The sequence below is a fragment of the Narcine bancroftii genome, chromosome 1 (assembly GCF_036971445.1).
Source record: "Narcine bancroftii isolate sNarBan1 chromosome 1, sNarBan1.hap1, whole genome shotgun sequence".
Classification (NCBI taxonomy): Eukaryota; Metazoa; Chordata; class Chondrichthyes; order Torpediniformes; family Narcinidae; genus Narcine; species Narcine bancroftii.
In genome coordinates, this window is record NC_091469.1 from 52,864,152 (window position 1) to 52,877,778 (window position 13,627).

General features: G+C 35.0%; 1 long non-coding RNA gene across 2 annotated transcripts in view; it reads right to left on the reverse strand.

Moving 5' to 3' along the window:
- Positions 1–776: 776 nt before the first annotated feature.
- The window catches only part of LOC138758304 (uncharacterized), a 60,832-nt gene continuing 47,981 nt past the window's right edge, over positions 777–13,627 (reverse strand). The window contains exons 3-4 of one of the 2 annotated variants that reach the window (XR_011354249.1): positions 9,917–9,994; positions 777–1,451 (exon numbers count right to left, since the gene is read on the reverse strand). This is a non-coding gene — a long non-coding RNA (uncharacterized lncRNA). The remainder of the gene's footprint in view (positions 1,452–9,916; positions 9,995–13,627) is intronic. The other variant, XR_011354247.1, reaches the window with a different exon arrangement.

Below are 13,627 nucleotides of genomic sequence, written 5' to 3' on the forward strand. Positions count from 1 at the left end.
GATGACAAATGTTATATTTTAGTTTAAATGAAAAGTCTTTTGCCTTTCTATCCAAAGGTTTCATTTATTGGCGCTGGTGGTCTTTACGCCACAAGATCAGTTGCCTTCCCTTAAAGGTCAGAAACATTAGCCATTTTTCCACTGGCATCCTAGTTAATTGGCCATGCAATGTCCTGGTTAAAGAACTATTTTTGCTGTTCCCACTGGACCACTTTTAACCAGGACATGAACTGCTTTCCCAATGACCACAAGTCATTCCTGGGGATAGGAAACTCTACCTTCAACAATAGTCCTGGGACGCAACTTGTCCTTTTTCCACTTATTTCATTGGCACACAAGCATCAGCTGATGCTGGGGATATGAGTAGGTGTCAAGGCCATCAATCCCTGGTGTGATTTTATGTTATTTGACGCAGGCATGCTGATTGTTTCCCTTTTCCACTGCACCCTTAATCAGTAAATTTGCTATCAATTCCTGAGACAAGGTTCCAGTGGAAAAGGGGCTATTGTTATTATCTAACCCTAAACATAGGTGATGTGAGATATTTTCTGTATGTGCAGGTGCTTTTGATGTTTAGGATTTGATAGGATTAACTTTTACAGTTTCTACAGTGAAATAGATTTAGAAGCTTTTCTTACACATATATTGTAGTTTTCAGTTCAAAATCATATTACCAGTCTTGGACTGCTCACAGACTTATGATAGAGGATGCTAGTACACCATGTAACCCAAACAACCAAAGGTATTTCAAATTATATATGAAAATTGAAGTTGTATAATGTTTATTCTTCACTTAATTTGCAGAGAATTCTGATCAGATTAGAGAAAAGATGGAATTTCTCCAGAAAGAGTGCAACATGCATTTGAAAATATTGCCAGGATATTAAAAAATGAAGCAAATGGGAAAATATGGATTGGAGTGAAGGAGGCTAATGGACGATTTGCGGCGTGAAATTCTGAGGACACAGGTAAAATGGAAAGGTTCCATTTCCTGTGCCTAAGAGCTTAAAGGCAAGATTAGAAACAAACGTTATAGGGTTAGAACAGAGACTTTTCTTCCCTCACTCAATGGGTATTAAAGGTCAACAACCCAGTGCCTGAAAGAGTAGTTGATGCAGAAACCTCTATGTGCCCTGTCGGCATCAGTCTAAGTGCTGGGAAAAAAAAAGAATTAGACCAGACAGTGTTCTTTATCAGCTAGCAGAGGCATTATGGGTTCTGCAGTTATCTCCCATTGTAATTTGACCACAGTTTTGTAATTTACAAGATTGTTTTTCCTTCCAGCTATTGCCATAAATGCAACCCATTTCTTGGACTGGAGACCCTCCACATAATTGCATGCATCTGTAGTAGTCAGAAGAATCTGGTAGGAGTTCCATATGATAGTTGATAGATGTGGGGACATTGTTCATGTTTACCATATTTATATTTTCTCAATTTCTCCAAAGAACCTGAAAATCAATGATAAAATTATTTTTGTGAGTTGTTTTGGTAAAGGACTTGGTTTAAATTAGAAATCTCTCATCTATTGTTGAACATTTTAGCTTCTAAAATAAATGGTTTTTTTTTCTGAAAATGTTTGTGTTTGTTATGTTCCTGCTTCTTGATCTCCGTTGCAGCTAATGAATGTTAAGGTGGACCATTTAATCAATTGAATGACAAAAATACTACTTTTGGCAATTTGATTTCATTTTTGGCTGTTTCCGTTTGTTCTCTTTTGAAAACTCAGGTTCCTATATAGTTCCCTAGTTTATTTTGTTTCATTTTTGTCTGTCACAGAATTATGGCCAAGGTACTTGTCTATCTCTCATTGGACCTTTTATTTAATTTTTAGTTGAATTTAATTGCCTGAGGCACTGGGAAGAAAGGGGAGGTGGGGGGGGGGGGAATCTATTGACAGGTAGCCCTTAATCCATCCCACATCACAATGTCCATCCATGTCCAACTTTGTTTTGGCAAATGCAGAGTACATGGTGAGCCCACAAATCTTTTGATATTATGGCAGCAATTAAAATGACACAAGTTTGAAGAGCTGATTAACCATTAAGGTGAATGTTTTTATGATTATTACATCATCTGTGCATTGGAGGAAAATGCTAATTTATACAACATCTTTAACATGGCAAAACATTCCAAAGGTAATGTGTAGGAATGTTATCAAAATGTTTGGCCTGAGTCAAATAATAGGGTTAGGGTAGATAACAATTAAACTTGGTCAACACAATTGGTTTTAAAGGAAGGAACGAGGTAGAGAGTGAGATTTAGAGAGCATATTTTAGGTGTTAGGGCAATGGAGAAACAATTGAAATATAGGAAGCTTAAGTGTGGGTTGCCACACTGGAGAGGAATGCAAAGATAGGAAAAGGCAAAGCAATGGAGAAATTGATTTTTTTCTAAATGTATGTGGACTTAACCAGCAGTTTAAGTGTGAAACAGTAAATGGAGTAATAATTAAAACAGACATGGAGATAACAGAATTTTGGATTAAGTTACAAAGCACAGGAAACCTAGGCCAGCCAGGTGTAAATGAATGTGTTAAGAGACATGTATAAATGTATTTCAGCCAACAAAACTGTACCATCAAGTGCTGACATATCTTGCAAAATGACCAAAGTGATGTCTCTGAATATACAGTTGGTCAATGCTGATACAAATTTACCTGCTGGTGGTTCGCATCAGGGGTTGACAATATCTGTGGCAATGAATAATTGCAGCAGTCAATTTGTGTTTTACAAACAAGTGATAACCCCAAATTATATCAGCCAATGGATCTTTTTTTTCCAAATTCATACTAGTGGGGATCATTTTTCTGAAGAAGAAATATTATACACTTAAAAACTAAACCTTTGCTTCTGATATATCCTTTTGGATATACACAAATTATTTAAAAAAAATTCCCCCAGGAAGGACTTAAAAGTTGCTCTAGGCATCTGCAGTTTCTTATTTGTCGTTGCAATAAAGTTGCTTTAACTTTGATTGGGAAAAAAAACTACATTTAAATTTCTGATCATATGTGGGAAAGAGTTTGTTAAAAGCCAAATAGTTGATTTATCAGAAGACATCATTTCATCTTAAAGTTCCAATTTATTATTAATAGTATTGAAGAATGGAATGTAGTTTTGAACTTTGCATAAAATGAAGAATACACTCCAGAAGGTCTTTCCATTCTTAGGACAAAATAAAGAGGTCAGAAACTAAGTCCAACTTCATGTGGGAGTCAGAAGATAATAAATATGGACAAACATTGAAATAACTTTTGATAAAGGAAAAAAAATATTTTGGAGATCAAAAATATTCAAGGATAGATTAAATATTTCAAATTTAGGAAAATTTAACATAAAATCACATAACTCCAATTTATTCTCTGAAAATGCCCATGTTCTTTGGACCAAACCTTTGCTTACAAACATGCCAAGATTTTTTAAAAACTTAACTTGGAATTTTTCCCCTCTGTATGCACTGCTCCCAAACTTCAATTAGTGGGTTTCAGTTCCAAATCTGAGTCATGTACAAAGCAATGGGATATTCACAAAAGATTGATCTGTTGCTGAGTTTCTCCAGCATTGTGTTTTTACATTTAGGACATTCACAAGACAACACTGAAAACCCAAAGTGCTCTCATTTATCAGTACATGTGAGACTGTGAGACTGTCCATAATCCTTTTGCTTTTCTAGTAAATGCTTATTTGAATGCCAATAATAGAATATGATCTTTATGTTTTAACAGAATGGTTGCCATCAACTCTGCTTAAATCAGTACTGATTTTGACAAGATTGGAAGAGGATATGCAATCTTCAGGTGTGAGAAAAAATATAAACATATCTCAAACTTGTATCATTGATGCACTAAATTTCAGATACCCAAAAGATTGGAAGTACACAAATTGTTTTTTCTTGATTGTCCACTGATTCTCTCTAAAGTTGATCCTCAAGATGAATACCTTTCAACAAGCCATTTTCTGTAGCATCTGCGATGGCAATCTGTTGGTCTATCATGTTAGACTAAACATTACATAACATGTTTGTATTGAGAAGAAACCAATTGATTTTGTAGTCATTCTGGACTGAAAACAATAAATCATTCCCCATTTAGTTTTTTAAAAAATCAATATAGATCTTTCAACCTTAAGAATTTCTTTGACTCAGAGCATTTTTAAAAGTTACATTTTCTCACATTTTAAACTACCTTTGTAAATGTAGAATCAATGTTGGTATCAAATTAATATTCCTACTATGTATATTATTAGAATATATTTTCTCTTTTTGGAAAATATGTATTTTTACTAATGATTGACATGATGTAGATAAAAAAACAAATGGTTTTCCTGTACTTAATAAAATCTATTTTTTCCTACTTTGGTTTTCAATTTCATCTTTTCAACATTCACATTTGGATGTGATTGATTTTCTTCTAGTATGATTTTAGCAACTCCTGAAAGAAATACATGTTACACTTCTAGTTTATGGTCATATCAAATATTAATTAAAAAAGGACTTTTGATTCACTTTGTGTTAAATATCATCTTCTGCATAAACTAATCCCTTGATATGTGATTCCATATCCTTCATTGTTTTTTGGATTAAATATGCCTATAAACCATTCAAATAGATTTAATCTCATTAATATCTGTACAGTAAGGAATTTCTTTTGTAAAAATAGTGTTTGCTGTTATCTTCTTAGATATTAGTTATTTTTTTATTCATATCCTACACCTCTCAGTCATCAAGAAGAATCCGTCCCATCCCATTAATCTCAGAACTTCTTTCATAGTAGTGAAACACATTCTCCGTCAGACAGCATCCCAATGAATGTTTTGCTTTTCCCTGATATTTAAAATAACATAACTCAACATTTCCTTAATCCAAAGATGCTGATGGGTCCATTTATTCAAGGAATTAGTAACAGATTATCCTGTAGTCGAGACATCTTGAATGAGATTAACTCCATAAAGGGGTTTTTATGGACTCCAATCTATCTTAATTGGAAATATTACTGAATCAATTTGTGTCAGTCAGGGTACATAATTAGTCACAATTCTCATACAAACTTTTGAATATTTTAAGAAAATATTCTGCAGGAAAGAAACAGCAGAAATTGGAATGGATTGTGTAAACATCCATATGGAGAACTGCAATAAAATTTTGCTCATGGATACACATGTTGTCTCTCGTAGGCTCATTCAATAACTCATGAGAAGGAAGTTTTAGTGCACCTCCATAAGTCAATGAAATGCAACTGCTGTCTGCTCACTGAGAAATCACAAGAGCACAGGATAAGTTTTGAATCTGCAAGATTCAGTCAACATATCATTAGAACAGGATCAAAACACTAATCCTACCTGCAGCATATTCTATTCAGATAAATAAAAGTCTGCAGATGATTAGTTTCAGATTCCACAGATTAAGGTAATTGGAAGAAATATTGCTGTATTCTTGAACCAAGTTATCTGGTGGAATCAATTATCAAGTTGATTTCTTCAGCCAGGATAGGCAGTATTTGAACAACTGCTGTGTTTTGAATATACTCAGAAATTAGGGATGAACTATTAATGATAGTCTTAAATAAATGTATTTTTATCCAACTGGGAGACAGAAAATTTCATCCCTCTACACTTGGAGCTTGTGTTCAGTTAGGGTAGTTTGGAGAACATATTGAATGAAACAAGATCAATTGAGTTAGGGCTTTTTATTGGGCAATGAGGTGTATAAGATTATCAAGGGCATAGATAGGGAAGAGAACCATCAAGTTTGGCCTGCGACAACAATAGCAAATACCAGAGGATATCTATTTGATGTTAGTGGAGAAAAGTTTAAATGAGATATCAGAGATATTTTTACACATCGAGAATCTTAGTTGCCTAGTTGGTATGTGACAGAATATATAGAGGTTTTTGGGATATAAATTGGGAAAGGTTTGTTAGTGCAGATCACACACAAAAAATTTTAAACACAGAATTTTTGCAGGAGCTTTTGCAAGATGCTCAGTCTCACCATGGACTGTTAGTTGCAAAAAGGGCAACAAATGTAACAACAGGCAGTAGCAGCATTGTCTGGAAAACAGCATTTACTGTCTGGAAGCACATGTGATTTTTGCATGCAGAGAGCAGAGGAAAAAAAAGCAGGCTTTGCTCTTAGAGAGGAGGGAGTGAGAGAGAGAGGAGAGAGAGACACAGACATCAGTTCCAGAGGGACAAGCGCCCTGGTCAAAGGAGAGGACTGGCTGTCCAGTGTTGGAATAGGAGCCACAGAAAGGAACTCTGTGGTGACCTGAAGCAAGAAAAAACTCTCTCTCTGAAAACCAACAAGCACCCTTCAGGGTGGTAACCATTTATCTGTTAAGCACCAAAGCCTGGTGAACTTTATTAATGTTAACTTCTGTGCACAGTACAAGAATTGCCTGCAACCAGTGAGATTGGACTGTGAACCAAAGAATTTTGCTGAACTTGCACACACATTACACACACATGTGCTTAGAATTGGGGGGGGGGGGGGGGGTGAGTTAAGTAGGTTAAGTGAGTCAATAGAGATAAGTTAAAGTTTGATTCTATTTTTATAATTAAAAGCAACTTTTGTTTAAGTTTGTTGTGGTGCATATCTATTGCTGCTGGGTTTTGGGGTCCTCTGGTAACAGGTATTACTTGGGGTGGTGGTAAAGGTTGCTACAACAGTGAAATTTAAGACTCTTAGTTGGGAAGATGAATACAGGAAAGATAAAACATTATGAGTGTGTAGAAGAAAAGGATTAGATTGGTGTGGAGAACCTTTATGTAGGTCAACACAATATCATTGGCCGAAGGGCTTGTAGATGTGCTGTCATGTTCGATTGACAATCTAGATATGTTTCAATCAGAGCCAGAATATTTTGGGTCAAAATGAAAAATATATCGCATTATAAAATTGGTATATTAATGGCATTTATTACAAAGAAAGGGTGTGAACAGTAAAAATCTAAATAAATGTGCCTTAACTTAATAAAAAAAAATAAATTTTACATTTACAGCATGGAAATGGTCATGCACACAAGCCTAGGCAGTCCAAATACCCCAGTTAAATTACAACCTTCATGCATTTTGAAGGGTGGGAGGAAACGGGAGCACCCAGAGGAAATCCTCGCAGACACAGGAAGAACATATAAACTCCTTACAAACAGCGGCAGATTTGAACTTGGGTCACTGGGGAACCGCTAACTACTATTCTAATTGTGAAAGGACATACAGTGCTCTCCATTAAATATGGGTCAGAGACACTTTTTTCCCTTTATTTGCCCCTGTGCTTCACAGTTTTAAAGTGCACATGTAATTAAAGTGCACATTTCAGATTTTATTCTCGGTTATTTGTATGCATTTTGGTCCGACCATGTAGAAATTACAACACTTTTTATATATAGTCCCCCCATTTCAGGGCACCATAATGCTTGGGATATTTGGCTTCACATGTGTTTGTGAGTACTCAGGTATGTTTAGTTGCTTCATTGGCACAGGTATAAGAGAGCTAGGCTACATTCTCACTACATTCTACATAGGATATATTGAGAGCATTCTGTGCAACTGTATCACCACCTGGTTTGGAAGCTGTACCACCTCAGACTGCAAGACCCTGCAGAAGATAGTGAACTCAGCTGAAAAGATAACTGGGGGCTCTCTTCCTACCATGAAAGTCATCTACAACACACAAAGCAGGTGAAAGGCAAAGATGATTGTGAAGGACTCCACTCTTCCCTCATGTAAATTGTTCTTCCTTTTGCCATCTGGTAGGAGCTACCATTGCATTCAGGCCCTAATGTCCAGATTGGGCAACAATTTTTCTCCCCAAACCTATCAGACTCCTGAATTCTCAGAACATTTGTGGATAGGGTACTCTGGACCTTTACTGTATATATCTTAATATTTTAAGATTTTAATGTGTTTCATTTTTATTCTAATTTCTATTCTTATATTTATGTAAGTATGCTCCATTGTACTGGAGAAATACTATCCTGTCTTTACCATGCAAGCATGATATGAATGATAAATAAAGTTGACCTGACTTGACTTCACAGGATCACAAGATCAAGGAACAGAAGTAGGCCATTTGACCCATCAACTCTGCTTTGCAACTCCGCTCTGAGCTAAACCACTGTCACATCTAGTGTGACCAATTATGTTACATTTTATATTGTGTATAGATGTGTTTTTTGGAGGAGATGGATTGTGGGGTTTTTAGTTAGGTCACACAAAGATATAAACACTTCAAAACAGATTTCACTTAAAATGCAAATATTTTAAGTCTGTCAAGCCAGACAGACCAGGCTCCAAGTGGCTTTGCAAAAACTTTGAAGAATGCCTATAGAGACTTCACAAGTAGGTGTTAATTGGACCTGCTGTGGAGTAATGAATTATTGTTTTGGAATGCAACAGATGAACAGACTTAGAAGATTGGGTCCAGCGCCACAGTCTCTCTGAATGCAGAAGGTCATGTAGTTTTGCAAGCGGAGAGAGTCAAACAGGCTTTTTTTTTCTCTAAGTGTGACATGGAGAGAGACTGCTGGATTTCTGCAGTGGCTTTTGGAAGCTTGTTTGAAAACCCCATTTTGAAGATGGGCTGTGAGTTCTAAGTTCTGCCTGTTGGGAACCCTTATGGTCTATACAAGAAGAGAGGATTGGCTGCATAATGTTTCACTTGAGATAAGAGAAACATAAAGGAACTCTGTAGTGACCTGGAGGAAAGAAGTTATCAATTGGAAAACCCTGATGAAGCAAGTTTCTTTGGCAAGACACTGAAGTGGCTGATCAGAAGGAATCAGTTGTGGGTGTCCAGCGAACAATAAATCTCTTTCTGAGATCCTTCCTGAGCAGTAACTATTTATCTTTCAAGCACCAAAGCCTGGTGAAGTTTCATGAATGTTAAGTTCTGTGCACAGTATAAGAATTGCCTGACATCGGTGAACTTGGAAGAGTGAGAAGTGAGATTGGATTGTGACTCAAAGAACTTTACTGAACTTACACACACACACACACACACACACACCACACACACACACACACACACACACACACACACACACATGTGCTTAGAATTAGAACTGGGTTAAGTTAATAGTAATAAGTCTTTTTTTTATGTTTAAAGAAAATTAAAAGTAACTTTTAAGTAACCATTTGTCTTGGTGAATTTCTATTGCTGCTGGGTTTTGGCGTCCTCTGGGCCAATCACACTAGTTCCAAATTTCTGCCTTTTTCCCATATCCTTTGATACCCTGACTAATTAGATACCTAGCACTCCTCCTTAAACTCTCCCAATGATCGGGCCTCCACAGCATACATGGCAACAAATTCCACAAATCCACAACCCTTTGGCTAAATAAATTTCTCATCTCTGTTTTAAATGAGTATCTTCTAATTCTAAGACTGTGCCCTCTTGTCCTGGATTTACTGACCAAGGGAAACATCTTATTCACATCTTCACATTCAAAATATTTCTATGAGATCTCCTCTCATTCTTCTCTACTCCAAAGAATACGATCCAAGAGCTGATAAACATTGCTCATATGTTACCCCTTGCATTCCAGGAATCATCCTGGTAAATCTCTGTAAGATAAGGGGCCCAACACTGCACACAGTACTCCAAATGGGGCCTCACCAGTGCTCCATAGAGCCTCCTCAGCATCTCTTTACTCTTATACACTATTCATCTTGAAATGAATGTCAACATAGCATTCATTTTCTTCACTGCTGATCCAACCTGATGGGTAACCATTTAGTTATCCTGCACGAGGACCCCCAAGTCCCTTTGCATTTCAGAATTTTAAATTTTTCCCCATCCAAATAATAATCTGTTTGCTTATTTCCTCTTCTAAAATGAACAACTGTACATTTCTCAACATTGTATCTTATCTTTCATTGAGTTACTTGACTTGGCTTGCTTCGAAGCTTTTGATCACCTTGGGAGTCTGTAGTTAACATTTTTCAACATGACGACCAGAGATGTGCCAATGAAAGTCAAAGAAGTCATTATGAGGCTGAAAAATAAGAATAAATCAGTATTAGAGATTGCCCAAACCTTTGGAATATCAAAATCAACAGTCTAGACAACATTAAGAAGAAAGAGCATACTGGTGAGCTCAGTAATTGCTGAGGGACTGGTATTCCAATAAAGACCTCGACTGGTGATTTCAGAAGATTTTTCATTATAATGAAGAAATGTCCCCAAAACACATAGTATGGCCGACAGATCAGAAACATCCTTTTGGAGGCATATGTGTATATGTCAATGACTATTGTCCACAGAAGATGTCATGAAAATAAATAAAGGTTATTCTTCAAGATGCAAACCACTTGTTAGCCACAGGAATAGGATAGACAGATTACTGTTTACCAATAAATATTTAGAAGTGCCTGCAGAATTCTCAAAAAAGGTCTAGTGGATAGAGGATCTCAAGATTAACCTGAATCAAAGTGTTGGCAAGAGCAAAGTGTGGAGTTGTTAAGGAACTACCCAAGATTCAAAGCATACCACCTGTGCCGTGGTTTGCATATTGCAGTGTTACCTCTGTATTTGTTTTTCATGAAGTCTTCTCTGGACAGTAGTCATTGATGAGTGTTTCTGATCTGTTGGACATACATTGGAGATTTTTCTTCATTATGATGAGAATTCTTCTGTCATCTGCAATGGAGATCTTCCTTGGAATACCAATCCCTTGGCAATTACTGAGCTCACCAGTGTGTTCTCGTTTGTTAATGATTTTCCAAATGGTTGATTTTGATAATCCTAAGGTTTGGGAAATATCTCTTATTATTTTATTCTTGTGTTTCAGCCTCATAATCACTTCTTTGAATTTAATTGGCACAATTCTAGTCCTCATGTTGAAAAACGACAACTACAGACTCAAAAGGGGATCAAAAGCTGAGAACCAAACTAAGATCTCTTAGACCTGCAGCAAATTAAGCAACTAAACATACCTGAGTACTCACAAACACCTATGAAACCAAATGTCCCCAAAAAATATGTTGCCCTGAAATGAGGGAACTATTTATAAAAAGTGTTGTAATTTCTACATGGTCAAACCAAAATGTATATAAATAACTTTTTTTCAAACTTTATTTAAAAGAAAACAGAAACATAACATACAATATAGAAATAGTCAGAATTTTTTTCATTAATACCCATCCCCCCCTCCCACCCTTACAGCCAGCTCCCTTAAGGGGAGCAAAAAAATTTATATATAATTTTAAAAAAAATGTTAACATTTCAAAGAATATCTAAATGCATATATTTCAAAACAGAGACCACTTACTAACAATAAAAGAATAATTATCATGTAAAGTATAAGTAATTTTTCCATAACAACACATACGTTCAGTTCATTATGCAAATATTAATCTCAGTATCATCTTTTCAGGTACTAGCAATACATTTAAGTGCTACTGATAATACCAAATGTACAAAAGCAATTTAAATTTTATCCAATCACATTCCTCTTAACGAATATAAATTTCCCAACAAGAAAATCGTTGGATCTAACGGTAGAATAAAATTATATAATTTCTCCAAAACTGCTTTAATTCCTTGCCAAAATGATTGAACTTTAACACTATTCCAAACAGCATGTAAAAAAGTTCCAATACATGAATCACATCTAAAACAAGAATCCAAATTATTAAACCCATTTAAGTTTAGATTTCTCCCAATCTGGTTTATGCATATTATCTTATAACAAATTATACATAACTAAAATATAACCCTTTTTTGGTATAGAGGAAATCAAAGATTCAAATCTCGACAAAGTAGGTAAAATCATCTCTCTACCATAATTATCTTTTATCAAATGCTTAAGTTGATAATGCACAAACAAAGAATTTACAGGTATATCAAATCTTTCTCTCAATTGATTAAAAGAAAGAAAATGGCCCTCCACAAAACAATCTTGTATTGTCTTTATACCCTTAGAATCCCAAATCTTCAAATGATTGTTAAACATTGAAAAGGAATAAGCTGATTATTATACAATGGAGTTAAAATAAATAATTTATCTTTTGACTCTAACACCCTATATTTTTAACCAAATCTTTAATAAATGTTTCAATATCGGCATATCATATTGCTGTAGCAAATTTGAGTTCCAACGAAATATAAGTTCATGAATTTCAACCCTAGAAATACATGCCATCTCCACTTTAGTCCAACTAGGAGGCTGATCTAAATCCATCAATCTACTAATGAACTTCAAATGAGCTGCTTCATAATAATTTTGAAAATGTGGTAGTTGTAATCTGCCCAATGTATACTTCCATATAAGTCTGTGCATCGCCATTTGAGCTAATCTTCCTTTCCATAAAAACTCTCACACTGCTTTATTCAATTCTTGAAAAGAACCCTTAGAAAGTAAATAAGGTAGTGACTGAAATAAATATTGAAATCGAGAAAAAATATTCATTTTAATACAGTTAACCTGACCAATCAAAGTTAATGGAAGATCTTTCCAATTCATCAAATCTGCTTTAATCCATCTTAATATAGGTACATAATTTAATTGATATAATGAGTGATAATTAATATCCATAAACACACCTAAATATTTAATTTTACTTGTCCACCTTAATTTTGTAATAGTTCTACATTCAGAATAATCTCTCACTCCAACTGGTAAAATTTCACTTTTATCCAATAATTTTCCAAATTTCAATAAACACTCTTGCAATTGTTTCAATGACCATTCCGGCTGCATTAAGTATACCAACATGTCATCCACAAATAAGTTAATTTTATATTCTTCATTCTTAACCCACATCCCTCTAATGTCTTCATTTTGTCTAATAGCCTGAGCTAATGGTGTAATAGCCAATGCAATTAAGGCTGGTGACAATGGGCAGCCCTGTCCAGTTGAACAAGTCAATTTAAATGGTAAAGAAATTTGTCCATTTTACACCACCCTAGCAATCGGGTTCGTATATAAAACCTTAACCCAACCAATAAAAATAGGGTTGAATTTAAATTTCTCCAACAGCTTAAATAAAAAAATCTCACTCAACCCTATCAAAAGCTTTTTCTGCATCTAATGCAACCACCATAGGATGGCTAGGTTGCTTTCGATATGCATTGACCAAAGTAATTAATTGAAATATATTGTCTGATGCATTTCTATTCTTAATAAAACCTGTTTGATCAATATGTACCAATTTAGGCACAAGTCTATTAGCGAGTACTTTTGCTATAATTTTATAATCCACATTTAATAAAGAAATAGGTCTATATGAAGATACTTTTAATGGATCTCTATCTTTTTTTGGAATAACAATTATTAAAGCACTAGAACATGATTCTGGTAACTTCCAATCTTCAGTAACTTGATTCAACATCTCTCCAAATTCATTAGAAAAATCATCATAAAAAAGTTTATAAAATTCCACAGGGAATCCATCATCCCCTGGAGACTTTCCATTCAGCATTTCCTGAATAACTTCCTTAATTTCAAAATCCATAAATGGAGCTTCCAATTCCTGAACATCAATTCCATCTAATACCAGTAATTTTAATTTAGGTAAGTAAGAGTCAATAGAGCCATTATTCTGCTTCCCCTCATAAGTATATAAGTTTGATAAAATGAACAAAACTAGTCATTAATTTCCTGAGGCTTATAAGTTATGATTGAATT